The 17,813-nt window shown below is 35.6% G+C and overlaps 1 long non-coding RNA gene across 1 annotated transcript in view; it reads left to right on the top strand.

The window, feature by feature from the left end:
- Positions 1–6,213: 6,213 nt before the first annotated feature.
- The window catches only part of LOC148940463 (uncharacterized), a 60,330-nt gene continuing 48,730 nt past the window's right edge, over positions 6,214–17,813 (top strand). Inside the window, exon 1 of the long non-coding RNA XR_016143333.1 lies at positions 6,214–6,321. This is a non-coding gene — a long non-coding RNA (uncharacterized LOC148940463). The remainder of the gene's footprint in view (positions 6,322–17,813) is intronic.

The following is a 17,813-nucleotide window of genomic DNA, read 5'->3' on the forward strand; positions in this document are numbered from 1 at the left end:
TTTACCAGGCTTGTGGATTTTTTCCGACCTGATTCGTCAAAAACTTCCAATGTCTTGTGGTCTGAACATGTGTTTATATAGGCCTCAATCCAGGTTGTTAAAGAAAGCTCCTACACTATGACAGTTGAAAGCAGTTGTCCTTCATAGGCTTGTACTTATTGACGTTCTTACTGATAGAGTTTTAAGTCAATCCATAAAACCACGGTACCAATCTTTACCTGTAATTCCTCCACTGTTTCCACTACCTTTGCAGTTCCGTTATCCGGTACTTTTATGCTCTTAATAATGGTATAAGTGTATGCAAATTTACACGCTTCTAGGGGAATACAGTCGAAAGCATGTAAGCTATCGTTTTCAAGTAAGTTTTTAGTCTTTTTGCTTGTTCCTCTGTAAATATTGATCATGGGTTGTAACAGGGTGTAAGAAAATTCAGGTCCAGACTTTTTAGAGGCATATTCAGCTTCTCAACTTTTTTTTATGCAGTCTTGCAGCGTTCCTCTAGGGACACCCATGGTACTTCCATAGAATCCAACTGACTTCCTGTAGAATAAGACAGAAAAAACTGCTATTTTATTTTCTTCTGGATCACAGCCACCTTTCTTTCTTTTCTCTTCTGTTTTACTTTTAATCATTTTATCTTGAATGAAATTTAACAGAAAAAAAGGAACTTCAGTTCACCTACTGATCTGACAGGATTAAACAACGCCAGAAATAACACAGTTTTGGGTATTAAGCTTGCCTTCAACCTTTAAATATGCTGTTTATACAGCTTTTAAAAGCATAGCCCACTTTTGGACACCTTGGTAAGGCATGCCGAATTTACCCTGGGTATTGTGGCCGAACATTGGAGTTCACTATCCCACAGGATGAAAAAATACTAACAGCAATCTGGTGAAGATGGCACGTCTTAGAAGCTGCCAAAAACAGGAAAATGATAGAAGGATATAATCTTAGTTTACAACATGAGTTTTCTGGTATTCGTAATTAGGTGTAGGCTTTCAAAAAAACTTGAAAAAAATTCCGGTGTTAATCGCCATAAAACCGGATCCAATCTGAAATTTTTGGTAAACGTATTAATTAAGGTCAGACTTTTTAAAAAAATACACTGCAAACTGTCAGAGCGTTTATAATCCACCAGAAGCCCTATAGGTTTTTGTATTGAAACTGTTTGCTTTGGCTAGACGTGGGCCGGTCTCCCCTGTACCAATTTTAGTATTTAATTTTGCCCAACTGTAAACTTTTGAGTTGAATTCTTAGAAGAAGCTGTAATCTAACCATAATGTGATTTGTGTCAAATCGCTTTTGTGGTATTTAGGTTTTCTGTAAATTGGAAGTAGGATAGTGGCTCTCTTATAATAAACTGTTGCAGGAAAAGTAGAACATGGAAAATGTTAAAGGCCGAGTCTTAGTGAAATATAGAATGACTAGTTTCTAAAGACCTATATTCAAAGAACCACGGGAAGTATTAGTAAGATCCCTCCCCCCTCCATCACAGAAGCGGCTGCCCCCCCTACACAAGATGCTGCTTACGCCCATGACACTGACCACATCACAAATGAAAACCCCAGTCCCCTGAAACCCTTCTCAGCAACATTAAGAAACAGCAACTACGCTGGCTCGACCATGTCATGAGAATGGAACCGAACCACCTCCCGAAAATCACCCTTGGAGGATCTCTTCGTGGCCTTCGTCCATGAAGCAGACCACGAAAAAGATGGACGGAGAACTTCGGCAATGTCAAGGTAGACCCGTTATAACATACCACATCAGGTAAAACAACGTAGCGAGCCCTTACGTATGAACTAGTAGGAGGGATGATCCCAAAAGGTCAAACTTCAATATGGCCAGGACTTCAACAACAACAACACCAAATAATAGTTCATTGCTTTAATGTACAAAGGAAATCAATAAAACTTGTTTTGTCCCTCTGGACCCTTAGATGTGACAAAAAATGCAGTCTATACAAGACAAGGTAACCTAAACGCATAAGCTTTTTCTTTCCAAGCATTTACCTACATACAGACCGTAACCAGAGGAGGGGTTATGGGGTTTGATCCTCCCCCCAAATGTTTTTTCAACTCGTAAAAACGTAACAAAAATGAATAAAGACAGATTCTTTATGTGTTTTTGAGTTTTTTTTTGTGTAAAACCCCCTCTGAAAAATAATCCTGGATACGGCCTTGCCTACATACACACAAAGTTCAATTGTTATTGTTAGGTTTCTACTTTGAAGAATGTCAGGAAGCACCAAATCAACCCTGTAAAAAAACACTGTATACAAATCAGATACCATGGCTTAACAACACCAACAATTTTAAATCAGCGGTTACATCACTTCAGTTACAATTGATGTAACAAAAGTGAGTTTGTTCACTCTGGCTGGAGCCGTTGATCTTTTAGCAGTCACAATCAGTCCTGTCGTGCTAAAAAGCCGTTTAGCTGGGGCACATGTGGCTGGTACAGCCAGAACTTGACGAGCGTAAACTGCCACTCGCGGGATCTGATACTAGTATTGGACCTTGGGGTCCCACAGAATGCCGCAAATGGGCTTCTTCTTTGTATCTGCTGAAATAAGTTGTTTTATAAAGGAGAACAAACCTGCACCTTCACCATAGGGCTCCTGCGCCCTACACTACAGGAGGAACTAAACTGCACCTTGACCCTCTTTTCTTATCAACACGGAATAACCCTCCGAATCCTTTGTGAAAGAAGTGGTCAAGTTATAACGTTTCAAGTCAAAGTTTAAGGCTACTTCAACTTAAGTGTGCTCTGCTAACTGTGCAAAAAAATGTAATTCATTACTATAGATATATTTCTATACTAGCTCTAGATAATCTACTAAGCGGGAAACTACCGCAAATCATCATCGATAAATAAATGAAACCCAAAACGAACAAAAATAACAATAAATAACTGAGTCAAACTCAAAACGAGCAGAAATTAGCATAAGTTGGGCTCAAAACCCCTATCCCGTCCCCAGGCCAGGACAAAATTTGCACTATAAAGAAAAAAATACAAACGTTCTCACTTTCACAACTTTAATAAAATAATATTAACATTTTGGCTGCTAAGTATCAATATATGTATATTAAACTGACAATGCACATTCATTTGTATTTTTGTCAGTATAGTACAAATTATGTTCTGGCCTTGGGAAGGCATAGGGGGTTTTGAGCCCAACTTATGTTAATTTCTGCTTGTTTTGAGTTTGACTCGGTTATTTATTCTAATTTCTGTTCGTTTTGGGTTTCATTTATTTATCAATGCTAAATTGTGGTAGTTTCACGCTTTTTAGATTATTTGATTGTATTTTCGCTCATTTTTGGTTTAATGGAGTTCTTTACTTTTCTTTGAAAACACTTATTTTTTGGAAACAGTTTTTTAAATTAATTTCTGTTCGTTTTATATTGACATAGTCTTTTCAGGGAAAAAGAAAATAATACTTTAAATCTTTTCGTTTTTTTAAGAATTTATAGTTTGGCCTGCTATTTGTATGCTGGAAAACAATTTTCAGCAAAATTTAACAACATAGACCCTCATAAAAATCTGGGCACAAATAGTAGTGTTTAATTTAGTTTCATACCTCCTCTAGTTGACCTAAAATGGAAAACTTGATAACATTCGCATAAAAAATTTGTTTACTTTCTTTGATAGCTTGGACACACATACGCTATTTTCATTTGGTCAAATTTTAAGAGCAGAAGAAGCCCTGAAAGTTTGAACATAATACCCTCAGTCGTTCTTGTGATACTGCTGAGATGCCTTATTGGGAATAGGCATAAACACAGTGCATTTTGATTTAATCTTAAGGCAACATTTACTTTTTAAACATAAAGGCAAATGGAAGGGTGGGCGTGGGTGGGGGATTAGTTTTCCTCCAATCACTGTCGACAATTAAAAATGACATCAGCCCTTTATATTTTCAATCGAATGAGCCCTTTTCGAAGTTCCTACGACAACTCCTTCGATACGAAGTGCCCTGGTCTAAACAACAACAACAACAACAAAAATGATACATTATACCCACATCGATCTCTACCATAAAAATGTCAAGCCTTCCAATCACTTTCGATTATTAAAAAGGGCACTAGGCACTTCGATTTCCAAACTAATGATCCCTTTTTGAGTTTCTACGACAACGCTTTCTATAAACACCGTATATGCCACCCGGGCATAAACAACAACCCTTACCCTAAGGGCCGTGAGGCTGGTTGTCATCCTCTAAGACCTAATTTCCAGAACTTTCAACTACGTTAAACAAAATGGCTATCTCAAAATTTTTATTGTTTGTGTTTCGGGAATTGGTGGGCGTGGATGGGGTGTTAGTTGCCTTCAAATCATTTTCGACTATTAAAAAGGGCACACGCCACTCCAATCTCTAATTGAATGAGCCCTTTTCGAAGTTTCTACGACAACTTCTTCGATATGAAGTGCCCTGGTCTAAAGGAAAAAATAATAAATAATACATTGTGCCAACATCGTTCTTATATAACTCCTGGGCATAACTACAAAACCCTCGCCCTAAGGTTTGTGGGGGAGTAACCTCCTCAAAAAACATATTTTTTCTCTGGAAATCAGTTACTCTGAACAAAATGTCTATCTTAAAATTTTGATTGGATGTGCTTGGGGAAACTGTGGGTGTGGAAGGGGTATTAGATGCCTTCTAATCACTTTCAACTATTAAAAAGGGCACTAGTTATTCCAATTTCCAATCGAATGAGCCATTTTTGAAGTTTCTACGATAACTCCTTCAATACGAATTGTCCTGGTATCGAAAAAAAAAAAAAATACATTGTGCCAATATTGTTCTTTACTTAGACAGCTCGATGGCACTGCCTATGACAACATCCTGAATTGCCTAATGCTCTTTTACCTACCTCTTTTCATCCGAAAAATCAGAAAGAAAAATGAACAGAATTTTAAAGTGGAAGGTAGAATTTTTGTTTCAAGAAAAATTTCTTCTTCTCCTTCCTATGAACCGATATACATGGCGAGCCCAAGATGACAGTATTTATCTTTAAGAAACAGATTAGGCGGGATGACGGTTGAAGCCCGGAGGTCGATATCGATAACAAAAAAAGAGAGAAAAAAACAAAAAAAAAAATGGCGGCGTATTAGTGACGCCGCCGCCGATAGAATCCGCGGTGGCGTCAGCGTGCTGATGCAAGCTCGGCGGCACGCCGCCGACTTTTCGGCGCGGCTTCGGGGTCTACTTCTTCCTCCTCTTACAGAGGGGACGAGCTTACCCCCTTCAAATATCCCACCCTTTCTATCAAATACCTTGTGCCTGCTCCAGATCGGAAGTCAATTTGGCTTTATTTGCACCCATCAATTAAATTTGAGATTAGATCTAAATTTAAAATAAACTTATTCTCCCAAATTAGATTCAGCCAGATTTTGATGCTTAAATTTTTAGAATTGCCAACCAACTAGCCCCTGGCAATGCTGAATTTCTTGACCGTCAAAAAGTAAATAGCACCTTACCTTTGAAATCTATTGTGTGGCCGTACTACAATCACGTTCGTATTTCGGGCCCGTAGTCCAAAGGAATTTAAGCGTCTTTACGACTTAGAGATCCCTACATAATATATTCATATCAATAGCTTATTTGGTGTTTCCAAATTAGGACTTCTTTCAAAAATAAAAGTTGCCCCCCCCGGGCAGATATTTCCTTGAAATAAATTACTCTGCACCTGCATGGTCTAGGGCCTCGTTCCTTGCCAAGGGATTTTTTTCGAAGTTCAATCATAAGACCAGTGAAAGGTGGAAACACCACTCTGGCAAAAATTTCGTTATGTTGTTAATTCGGAATAGCATATTTTTTTTAATCTTTTTTTCCTTAGCCTAGATGATTCTTTAATTAGGTGTACTGCGTTAATGGAATTAATGTAGCTCAAAATTTTAAATAAAACATTTTTTTTAATTTAAACTATAGTTTTTGTTATTTAACTTCAGCAAAAATTACTTATCTCGGAATAAAAAAAACTCTGAAATTCTGGTTTCAACATTTTTAACTAAAATGTTTAAGCTAGATTGTACACGTAGATTTATATCCAATTTACATATTATATATTTTTTCTTTTTTTAACAACAAAAAACTGACAAAACGATAGTTGTGAGATAATAAGCTAAAACTTCATAATAACGAACCCAGATAACATACGGATGGGTATTTTCATACCAGGTCTATTAGTGACGTAATAAGCGGGTTTTGATACCGTAGATTTTAAAACAAGCTCTTCTGCCAGCAAGTTCTGTACTTTTTATTTTGTAACAATCTGAAGTAAATAGGAGTGTTGAAGAATGTTAATAAGAAAAATAGTAAGTATTTCATAATTGTTGTATAACTACTAACTACATCTAAAACGTTGGATTGCTACTAATAGAGCGTTCACATTCACAAGTAAGAAATACTTTTATGCTACCCAAGTTTAGTTATAAATCTGCATCTTGAGGTACGAAGGGTTCTTCGCATTACTCTTCAAATACCAAACTTGATAGGGTAGTCACAAGCAGGGTTGCCATCCCTAATGATTTATCCCTATTTCCAGCGATTTTTATATTGCCTATGGATTAGATGCATAAACTTCATGCGGTAAATTTTTGGCAGTCCATATTATTATCTTTGGAATAAAGTGAACATACAACTCGATGCCTTTTTTTGCTCTTTACGAATATAATAATCGATTCAATTGGAAATCCAAATTTACCCACCTCCTAATGTGCCAATATATGCCCGGAATTGTAACCACACAAAGAAGTTAGCAGCACTAGTTAAGTTATTGAAAAGTGGTTAAAAACATATCACTAGTTTATAAATAAGTTGTACAAGAGTAATATTTTCCAAAAACACTTATTTATAACAATTCAGACCTCATTTATTGAGCAAGCCTAATATAAAACGATTTCCTACCCTTTCAAGTTTTTCGAATGCCGTCAACAAAAATAGCGCTGAATTTTGCGATTCGGAACTTTGCCGTCGACGATTCATGGTATATTCCAATTCAGGGTATATATTTGAAAATTAGGAGGGTAGTGGTGGGCAAATTTGAATTTCCGATAGAAGAAATTATTATATTCGTAAAGAGCATAAAATGACATCGAGTGGTATGTTCACTTTATTTGTAAGTCAATAATATGAACTGCCAAAAATTTACCCTTTATGCTTATGCATCTGTGCATCTTGAGGTACGGAGGTCTTTTCACGTTACTCTTCAAACACAAAACTTGGAACGTTAGTCATAAGCAGGGTTGCCACCCCTTGTGATTTATCCCTATATCTAGTGATAATTACATTGCCTGTGCTTTAGATGCATAAGCTTTATGCATCTATACATCTTGAGATACGGAGGCCTTTTCACGCTATTCTTCAAACACAAAACTTTGAAGGGTAGTCATAAGCAGGGTTGAAAAAAAAAAAGGTTGAAAAAAAACAGGGTTGCATAAAAAACTTACCAAATCAAAACATAGATCGCTATAATATTGAAGAAAATCACTAAATCAACCAAAAAATCACTAAAGTCTAGTGATTTTTTTCCACCGGGTTGCAACCCTGGTCATAGGGCTCCTCGGTAACAGTCAAGTTGGTTACGTATAAAGGATTCTTTTTTGGGTGAGGAAGCAATAATTAAAAAATAACAATTTTATTGACAGTTGAAATACGAATAACCCAGAGTTCTAGGATTTGGGAGGGGGAGAGCCCCGAGGCCCCTTCCCGAGTACGTACCTGTGTCTATCTTCTGAACTAAACGCTATAATAATGAAATTTTTACTTCATCACATCCAGGTAATTAAATTTAAAAACACGTTTTTCAACTGGAAGTAAGGAGCACTATTAAAACAAACATAAATTATTCCGAGCACGAAAGATACTTTCTCCTCCTCAACCTTTGTTCATTACGCAAAAAAATCTTGTCCTTAAAAAAAAACTTCTTATTAACGACCTTTGTGTTTCAGGAGTCGTTCTTAAGGAATTAAACCAAAAATTCAAACTTTAAGAAGTTCTTCCCACGGAAAATTCGCCCATGAAAAATGTATAACCACTTAAGCCCCCTCCCCCCTAATTTTTTTTAAATTTCTTATCTTTTTTCAAATCTTACCGGGAATCCCTCCTCCGTTGAGAATTTTTTACAGAAAATTCCCCCTTCCATAGTCCAACCCCAACAATTTTGAATAGCAAATAATATATGTAAACAATAAGCGAATTGGATAGCTTACAGCCCATCTCCCCCCGTGTAAAAATTTCCCCTGATAAACTCACCCCAAAATTTCCTCCCCACTGAAAATCTCCCTGTGGGAAATTTCCCGCGCAGAAAATTCCCCCCAATATTTTTGTATATATATATATATATATATATATATATATATATATATATATATATATATATATATATATATATATATATATATATATATATATATATATATATATATATATATATATATATATATATATATATATATATATATATATATATATATATATATATATATATATATATATATATATATATATATATATATATATATATATATATATATATATATATATATATATATATATATATATATATATATATATATATATATATATATATATATATATATTATCAAGGGTATAAAGGAAGTGCTTTCTATTTAGATTAATGATTGAAAATAGTTGGCTAGCTCATTGCAAACAAAAAACAGTTAACATTCTTTACCTTTATTTTACCTTTCAATATGATTAATATTGTTCTGATTTTTTTTATCATGGTCACTATATTTTAGATAAAATAAAAAAAACAAGTTTTTTTTAAAAATGAAAGTTAGGAGCGACATTAAAACTTAAAACGAACAGAAATTATTCCGTATATGAGACGGTCTGCCCCCTCGTCAACGCCTCGCTCTTTACGCTACAGTTCTTTATTGTTTTAAAAACTAAAGTTGTGAGACAGAGTCAAACTTTAGCGTAAAATGCGATGCGTTGAGGGGGGACAGCCCCTTTCATATACGGAATAATTTCTCTTCGTTTTAACTTTTAATATCGCTACTTACTTTCAGTTAAAAAAAACTTGTTTTTTTATTTAATTTCTTAACGTTTTTCAATTAATCCAGTTTTGATTTTGGCTCACCGTACATAAATAATTAAAACGAAATTTGCATATTAATTTTACTTTTTTTTGGCTAATTGGCTTTCTCGAAATTTGTTCTGACGTAACTTAGAAATTAACTTACGTAACGAACTTCTATATTCTTATATTTTTATTACATAAATTAGGGGGTTCACCCCCTAGTCAATACCTCGCTCTTTACGCTAAATTTCAAATTTTGTTCTAATTCTTTAAGAATGACCCCTTAATCACAAAGGCCGTTAATTAGAATAAATATCTCTGGTGAAAGTACAATTAAAACTTTGGCGTAAAAAGCGAGGCAATGACTAGGGGGCAAACCCGATCATATACGTATTAATTTCTGTTCGTTTTAAATTTTGATGTTGCTCCTTACTTTCAGTTGAAAACATTGTTTTTTTATTATTTAATTTCTGATCGTTTTTTTTTTAAATAATGATGGGAAATCCGGAGCCCCCTTCACAGCAATGTCCCTTCCCCCATGAAAACTTTCTCTACGGAAAGATCTTCCCAAGTAACCCCCAACACCCCCCCCCCCAACTACCAGAAAAAATCCCCCTGGAAACTTTTGTATACTTCCCAATAGCCAATATGTAAACATTGGGCAATGTTCATAGCTTGTAGAACTTCCCCCGGGGACTGTGAGGGATCAAGTCATCCTCAAAGACATAGTTTTTGTATTTTTCGACCATGCTGAACAAACTAGCTATCTCGAAATTTTGATCGGGTGACTTTGGGAAAAAACGAGTATGGGAGCGGGCCTAGTTGCCCTCCATTTTTTGGTCACTTAAAAATGGCACTAGAACTTTTAATTCCAGTTCGAATGAGCCCTCCCGCAATATTATAGGAGCACTGGTTCGATATGATCACCCCTGGGGAAAAAACAACACAAACACACATCCGTGATCTTTCTTCTGGGAAAAAATACAAAATTGCACATTTTTGAAGTTAGGAGCTTGAAATCTCTATTGTAAGGTTCTCTGATGCGCTGAATCTGACGGTGTGATTTTCATCAAAGTTCCATGACTTTTAGGCGGTGTTTCCTCCTTTTTTCGAAAATAAGGCAAATTTCTACAGACTTTTAGCTTTTTATAAGTACTACAAAACTTGATGAAACTTACATATTTTAAATCAGCATAAAAATCCCATTCTTTTGATGTATCTATTGGTATCAAAATTCCGTTTTTTAGAGTTTCAGTTACTATTGAGCAGGGTCGCTCCTTACAGTTCGTTACAACGAACTGTTTGATACTACAAGCATAGAACGCTAACGCTATGCTAAAGTCTGAAAGTTCTTTAAAAATATATCCTTATTCAAATTCGACGGCCCTTGTGTTTAAGCAGTCTTTCTTAAAAAGTTGAGACAAAAAGCCAAACTTCTGCTCAACGAGCAAGGACTCTAGAAGGAGAGCCCCCCCCCTCATGTACGAAAAAAAATTCTGGTCATTTGAAGTTATAATGTTGCTCCTTACTTTCAGCTGAAAAAAACTTGTTTTTCTTATTTGATTTCTGGTCGGTTTCCAATCATGCGAGGACATTTCATTCCCCTCCCCCGTGTGAAATTTACCCTGGAAAAGGTTCCACAGAAACTTTCCTCTCCAAGGAAAATTCTGCCCGTTGAAAATCCTCCTCCGAAAATCCAACTCTGGAAATTGTACATTTTTCAATAACAAACACTGTATGTAAACAATGGGTAAATTTCATAACTTACAACCCTTTCCCCAGGGGCTGCTAGGGGTCATGTCACTCCCAAAGTCATAGTTTTTGGACCTTTAAACTATTCTGAACAACCTGGATATCTCAAAACTTTTATCCGATTTCTTAACAAAAAGGGGGCGTGGGAGGGGGCTTGTTGCCCTCCAATATTTTGGTCACTTAAAAGAAGCCTTAAAACTTTTGATTTTTATTCAAGTGATCCATTCTCCCGGTACTCTAGAGCCACTGGTTCAATGCGGTCACCATGAAAAAAAAAACAAAAAAAAAAAAAAACCGTGACCTTTCTTCTGGTAAAAAACACAAAATTCCTTCCTTATATGCTGAATCTAATTGTGTTAATTTCATTGAGATTGCTTGAGATTTTCATTGAGATCGTAGCATTTGATGGTTATGATTAAATTTAACGAATTTTATATATTTGGAATTCGCATAAATAGCTGATTCTTTTGATGTTCATTTTACAAATTTTGAAGTTTTTAGTCACATAACTAAAGTAGTAAAGCATTAATAGATCCGACGAGTGACTGCGTAATATGACTTACCAGGGTCAGTCACCTATTACTACGAACGGTACATGCCTTAACAGACGTGTTTATAAGGTAACGCCCATTTTTTTGGGGTCAGACGGAGAGAGAGCATCGGTTAGTTTATATAGGGTAGCTTCAATAGTACTTCGATTCAGATATAATAAGGAGTTTTTACGCTAGTTAATATTAGTAAGAGACTAGAATTCAGAGAGAGAATACTTTTTTTGACAGGATATTAGTTGAGAAAAAATGAGTGGTGCCTTTACATTATTGGAGATTAATGATGGAACCGACAGCAACAGCAGCAATGATATACGAGTAACCAATGTAGCTGTGGAAATAACCGCTGGGTGTAGACTATGCCTTGAATGGGACAGTATGTATGCTAGAAACGTGAGATCATTAAGCAAGTTTAAGCAGGAGGAGCAGGTATGTTTTGCTGGAAAAGTGAATATTCTCCATATAAATAAATTTTGGTCAGCATTAGATGTCCTATCGAAATATATTGATGAGAACAAAATGCATCAGAGAATATTATTATTGTAATTATGTTCCATAAAATTTTTTCTAAATCAATGGTATTTTTTTCTTTCTATAATAGACTAGTATATATTTTTTAGAGTACAAAAAGAAATTCTGATCAGTCTGGAGTTGGTTGTGAGAGAGTTAGGACTCTAAAAAATGGATATATTTGAGAAAGATTAAATCATAAGGAATCTGGTTCTTATGGAAAAACATTTGATTCTAGATGATGATTTTCTAGAGTTGTCTATTCAAAGGAAGATATTTTCTCGGGGAATGCTTGTCGATATAATGAAAACTAATTCTCCATCATTAGACTATTGTATGACGCTTTTACGTCGTGGTTCAAATGCATTTACACAATTTATTGATATATTGATCACGTGACGGCAAAATGAAATTGTGGATATGCTTTTAAACATTAGCTTTGAAATTTAAGACTTTTTTCATGAGAAAGATTGTGCTCAAGGATGATTTACTCCTCTCTCTCTCTATCTCAGACAATTTTTTTTGTTGCTAGGTTAGTTTCATTGTTGTAGTGAGAGTGTCAACACATAACAAAATGTTCAATACATGTCCGTTATGTATATACTCACAGGGCAGCTGGTCATCATCACGTGAGAATTGCACAATGATTGATGAGTATGATGAAAAGTGTAGATTATGCAACCCGTGTAAATTGCATAAAGGACATGCTGTACAAATTAAAGGTTGTAATTCCTGTCTTGAAGAGGTGTGTGACTCTCATCCTAGAGTCCACCTATGCTCCAATTGTCATTATGATAAATGTAATCAGTGGAGGAATACATATCCCGGTATGATTGGAAAGAATCCTAACCGTGATTTTAGTTTATTGATACGAGATTGGTATCGTCGTGGTTTTAGATTGTTCTGGGAGGAGGAACCGGGTTAGCGATTTAACTGTTGGAACAACAAAAGGATAAGGTTTCTACGTCATAGTTGTGAAGACAATGGGTGTTATGATTATAAGCCCACTGATTTTTATTTGGCTGTGACGGAATGTGATTCGACACTTGAGGACACTGTTTGTGAAATTGCTTCAAATAAACAAATTGAAACATGTGACTTCTATAGAATGAATGGGAACAGTGTCATTGACTGAACAAAGAGATACGACACGACATAAAGTACTCGCTACTATAGGAAATGTAACATTGGCTGTACAGTACATCAGGATCAGTGCACGCTAAATTCAGAGAAGCTACCTGCATTAGCTATTATAAAAGAATATCTAGCAGTGGACGCAATCTAAAGAGTAGGAAAGTCATTTACTCATGTATATAAATTTTTTATTAATAAACAATTTCACATACATCTTTAGAACATTTTATTCTTAGGGCACTAAATCAATATTAAATACACTTGTAAGTATATTCTCCTCTAGAAAGTCATTCAATTGAGGTAAGTCAACGTAGATGTTGAGAAACTGCTTGTAGGTGTAGCCACGACATCTGAAAATGAAAAAGAGTAGTGAATGAAAGCCACATGTCTTAGTCGTTAAATCCTGTACTCTTGGTTGATTTTGAACAATGCTCTTTTCCCTGCTTTCAATAACGTTGGTGATGTAGGGAGTGCAGAATTTATACAATTGGTTAAGATGATAAAAACATTCAATTTTTTTTCCTCTTTGAAAGATATATAAGCACAGAACGGTCGTCAAACTTGAGGGACTTCTATTAGCAATGATAAAAGTATTTTTAACACTTTGAATTTTTTCAATGAAGTCAAAAGGTATACAATAGGACTTGTACCGGGACATGTATCGATTCATACTAAATACGTTGAATATTTGGTTTGTGTTTATGGTGCTAGGTCTAGTAGAACACTGCCGACGGGCGTGATTTCCCAATAGGTTTCAAATTGACTCAGTGATATTAGCGTGATACTCTCAGTCAGAGCATTGGCAGATTTACACTCTAAACGTACATTCCAAGTTCGTACTATGCTCATATCTTGAGTCCCTGGCAAGTCCAAAAAAATAACCCCATGATTTTTTTAAGACATTGAATCGGTTATTCCATTTTCAAATAGTTGAGAGTCATGATCTAGGGATTTCATAGTCAACTCGTACAGAGTTCTATAGTTTTTTTGTCAAATGATAGTGTACAGTGGAATCCCATTCACTTTGCACACAAGGCTAGTTAGACCAAAAAAAATTAAAATCGTTGGGGGATTCAGTCCAGGATCCAAAGGCACTACCACTCTTCACAAAGGCCAAGTCCAATTTTGATGGGATTTCTCCATTGATAAATGATGAATCACTGTAGCTATGAGAGCCGGTGACACTGTGACGTTGATTAGTGATCGTATGGGAAACAAGAAGTTTAATGTTGTTACCATTGGTTCTTAGCTTTTACACTGCCAATGCAACAAAGCTCATAACTTGTTGTTTTAGGACATGGAGAATTGTGGATGTGATAATGACATTTGCATCGGGTGCTGCAGGAAGTATTTTTATCAAAATGAAATTCAATGGGTCCATCTGTATCTACATGTCAATCTTGACCTTGGGGGGTAGCCATTGGGATATCTTAAATATCTCATGATTTAATTTACCAGCTAGATGATACTCCTGGGTCACTGCAGTAGTTAAATCACCGTCAGTATAAACACATGATCGATATTCATACTCCAATGATTGTCCTCTCAACTCCTTGTATGCCTTTGGCGTCATCATCATAAATTGTATGTAGCTTGCATAGTTTGATAAATTATTGCTAGTGCTCACCAATGTTCCATTAACAAATACATTAATTTGTTTAAATAGATTGTGTAGAACACAGTTATCATAGGAGAGACCATCACCGGCATTTGGAGTTGTATTATCTGACTTTTTCTTCACCACAACATTTAAATCAATAAATGTTGATGACAAATCACTGAAATAGTCGTCACTTGAAAATATTTTAAAGTTTATATTGTCCGAGAGGTGTTGTTGGGGGTGAACCTTTTAATACTAGCCGTTTTTGAAACTGACATCAACATTTTCAGCAATGTATATATTCAACGAGGAACTGATTGATGGATAGGATTCCCTGTGGGTGAGATAGCTCATCTTAATAGAAGAAATCCATCTTTGATCTAACAGTCTTTTTTTTTCTTCTTCTTCTGCTTATTGGTCTTCCTTGTTTTATTCCTCATAGTCCTTGTTGATGTCCTTTGCTTCCTGCCTGGGTGGAGACTGATGAGTGAATGACGCGAACGAATCGTTTTCAATCCCTCACCATTTTGTAGAGATTTTAGTTGTTCACCAACTGCTCTTGCTGAAGATATAATATTTTCCTTAACACTATCCATTAAATTCTTGCCCGACCCCCAGTCCTGTAGTGTTGAGTCAGCAAAATTCGATGCAGCAGGTAAAAGATATTTTATGGCAAGGGGTAGCGCAGAACGAAATAGCCTAGCAAACCAGCTACCAAGACCATAGCCAGACATTGTATTACGCCCCTTGTAGTAGTCCAATCCATTGCCTATTTGACGTGGACTCAAAGCACCAACATAGCAATCGATATCGGGAGAGACAAATGGAATTCTCCTATTGTTCATTTTAGGTGATTGTGCTGTCGTCGACAATGGGTCGAAAATGACATGTAATCACTGCTAAGCCTTTTGTTATTGCTTGAGGATCACCCAATTCACTTCTTAGTGTTAACTGACAGAGTTCCAAATACGAAGTGTTTACAGGAACATACTGAAGATGCTTTATATTATAGTGATGAACAAGTTCATGAGTTGTTTTTCGTTCAAGAAAACGTAGGAGGGGCGCATTTGAGTTACCGACTCTCAATGTTTCCACAAAGGATGCATATAGAAATATGCAAGAGTCCGAGGCAAAACCAGGTGGATAATCAGCAAAAATAACTTGATTCATCCCGTAAACAGTGCCAGCATTTTTCCCATTGATCATATTCTGTTTAAAGCCAAGAACGTCTCTCAGATTATCATTGAGAATAATTATTTCAGTGTCAAGAGGTAAGGTAATGTAAATCCTATCGTGTTCCAATGAATAATTAAAATGGAATTTACCATTCCTACGATATGAGATTTTTCTATTGATGGTACGACACAAATCTCCAATATTATCATATTCAATATATTTCAATTTGGCATGTGGATATTCACTAGATTTAAGTGTTTCAACCCATTCATAGTCGACATAGTTCAACCCTTTAATAGTCCAATCGAGTGGTATAACTTTTATATCATACACACGATCCTTTCTCAGGATGTCATAGGTATTTTTGAGAATACAGTCGACAAGAGCCACTTCATATGCACCGTCAAATTTGATGGCGGGGGAGAGTTTTGTCCAAAAATCACTTGTCGTATTCAAGTCATTGTAGAGAGGATCGGAAACGTTGGACATGAATGTTACATAGAAATCATTGGGCATTATCAATATCTTCAACACCAATCCAAGAATCAAAATCAGAGTTGTATCCTAGCCACCGAACAAGTAACTGTTTTTTATCCCTGCGAGTACGTGTCTTTAATATCTTTTCAATTTGATAGCTTTCACTATAATTTTTAACTCTTTGTAGTTCATACTCATAAAAGCCACCGAGAATCTCTTCACCTTTAGTATCGTGCAAGCGATTAGTTATGGGTCTAGTTTCTAGGATTTTCGCCACTTTAAAAATTTCGGTGGACCACAAGTAATTACCCTTTTCAAAAACATTAGGTTTCCTATTAATTCGAAAAGTATCACCAACATTGAATTTATTTTTCATCTTGTCAATTGTTTCATGGGAAGATTGTTTAAGAAAAGTGTCAACTGTATCAAGATAAGAATGGTGAACCTCAGTTGATGTAGAGTTGGATAATGATTGGTGAGGTCGTTGATTATAAATCAACATGATTTTATATAGATCATGAATAAAAGCCGGTGTATTTTTAAATGTAAAATATCTTGAAATTAAAAGTCGAATAGTTCTTATGAATCGTTATGCCAATGCATCCTTTATAGGACTGTAACTATGATAGAGCAGTGTATTATATTTATCTAGTACTTTTGCAACATGGGGATTAACAAATTCACTACCAAGATCAGTTTGAATTTTTTTATATGAATACTGTTAGAGAATACATTCAATGGCCTGAGCAACTTCAACACCTCTCTTTGTTCGCAATTGAATTGCATATGCATAGCAACTAAAAACACTGATTGCAAGTATAATGTACTTGTACGTTGTATTGTTACGTCTTTGAAGCTCGTCTAGAGTCAGGAGATCTGCTTGCATTATATGCAATGGGTAAAAGGCTTTAGTTTTTCGATATTGATTGGCACGAAGTCTATGATTTCTATGATTATAACTTGATTCATTTTGTAGATAGTCTTGTACATTTTTAGTGTGAACACCAGTGACTTTGGAAAGAGTGGTGGGGGAACTTAAACTCCCCGCCTCACCAAAATTTTCATAAACACCTTTCAGAGCTTCAACCATTTTGAACGTAAACACGTTGTGTAACCTCTGCTGCCCTTCTGTATACTGGCTGTTGGTGGGGGTAATAGTGACGTGGATTTGATTCGTCTTCGCCTTTGTCTAGCTATTAGCGGTTTGTTAATACTTTCCAAAATTGATTTAAAATCTTCTTCTTCTTCACATTTCAATGATGCCTATTTTGTTTTTCATCATGAGGATGATTTATAATTTTCACTTAATTTTTTAGAATTTGTATATTATCAATAAGAACTTTGGGGAAATTTTATGTATTTCTAAAATTGTATACATGAGTGTAAAATGAGAATAGTCCTTTACGATTTTTAACCATGTCATACATTAAATCAAGCAGATTATAGCTCTTGCCCTGAATAATAATCCCTTTTCCATTGCTCTCAACTTGAATACGATCTTGACCACTTTCCAAGAGATAGGTTAGGAGTCGCGTTCTTTGTTCACGATATTGGTGGGGCATT

This window comes from Artemia sp. Qi Xiang Cuo, chromosome 19 (assembly GCF_049724085.1).
Source record: "Artemia sp. Qi Xiang Cuo chromosome 19, ASM4972408v1, whole genome shotgun sequence".
NCBI lineage: Eukaryota > Metazoa > Arthropoda > Branchiopoda > Anostraca > Artemiidae > Artemia > Artemia sp. Qi Xiang Cuo.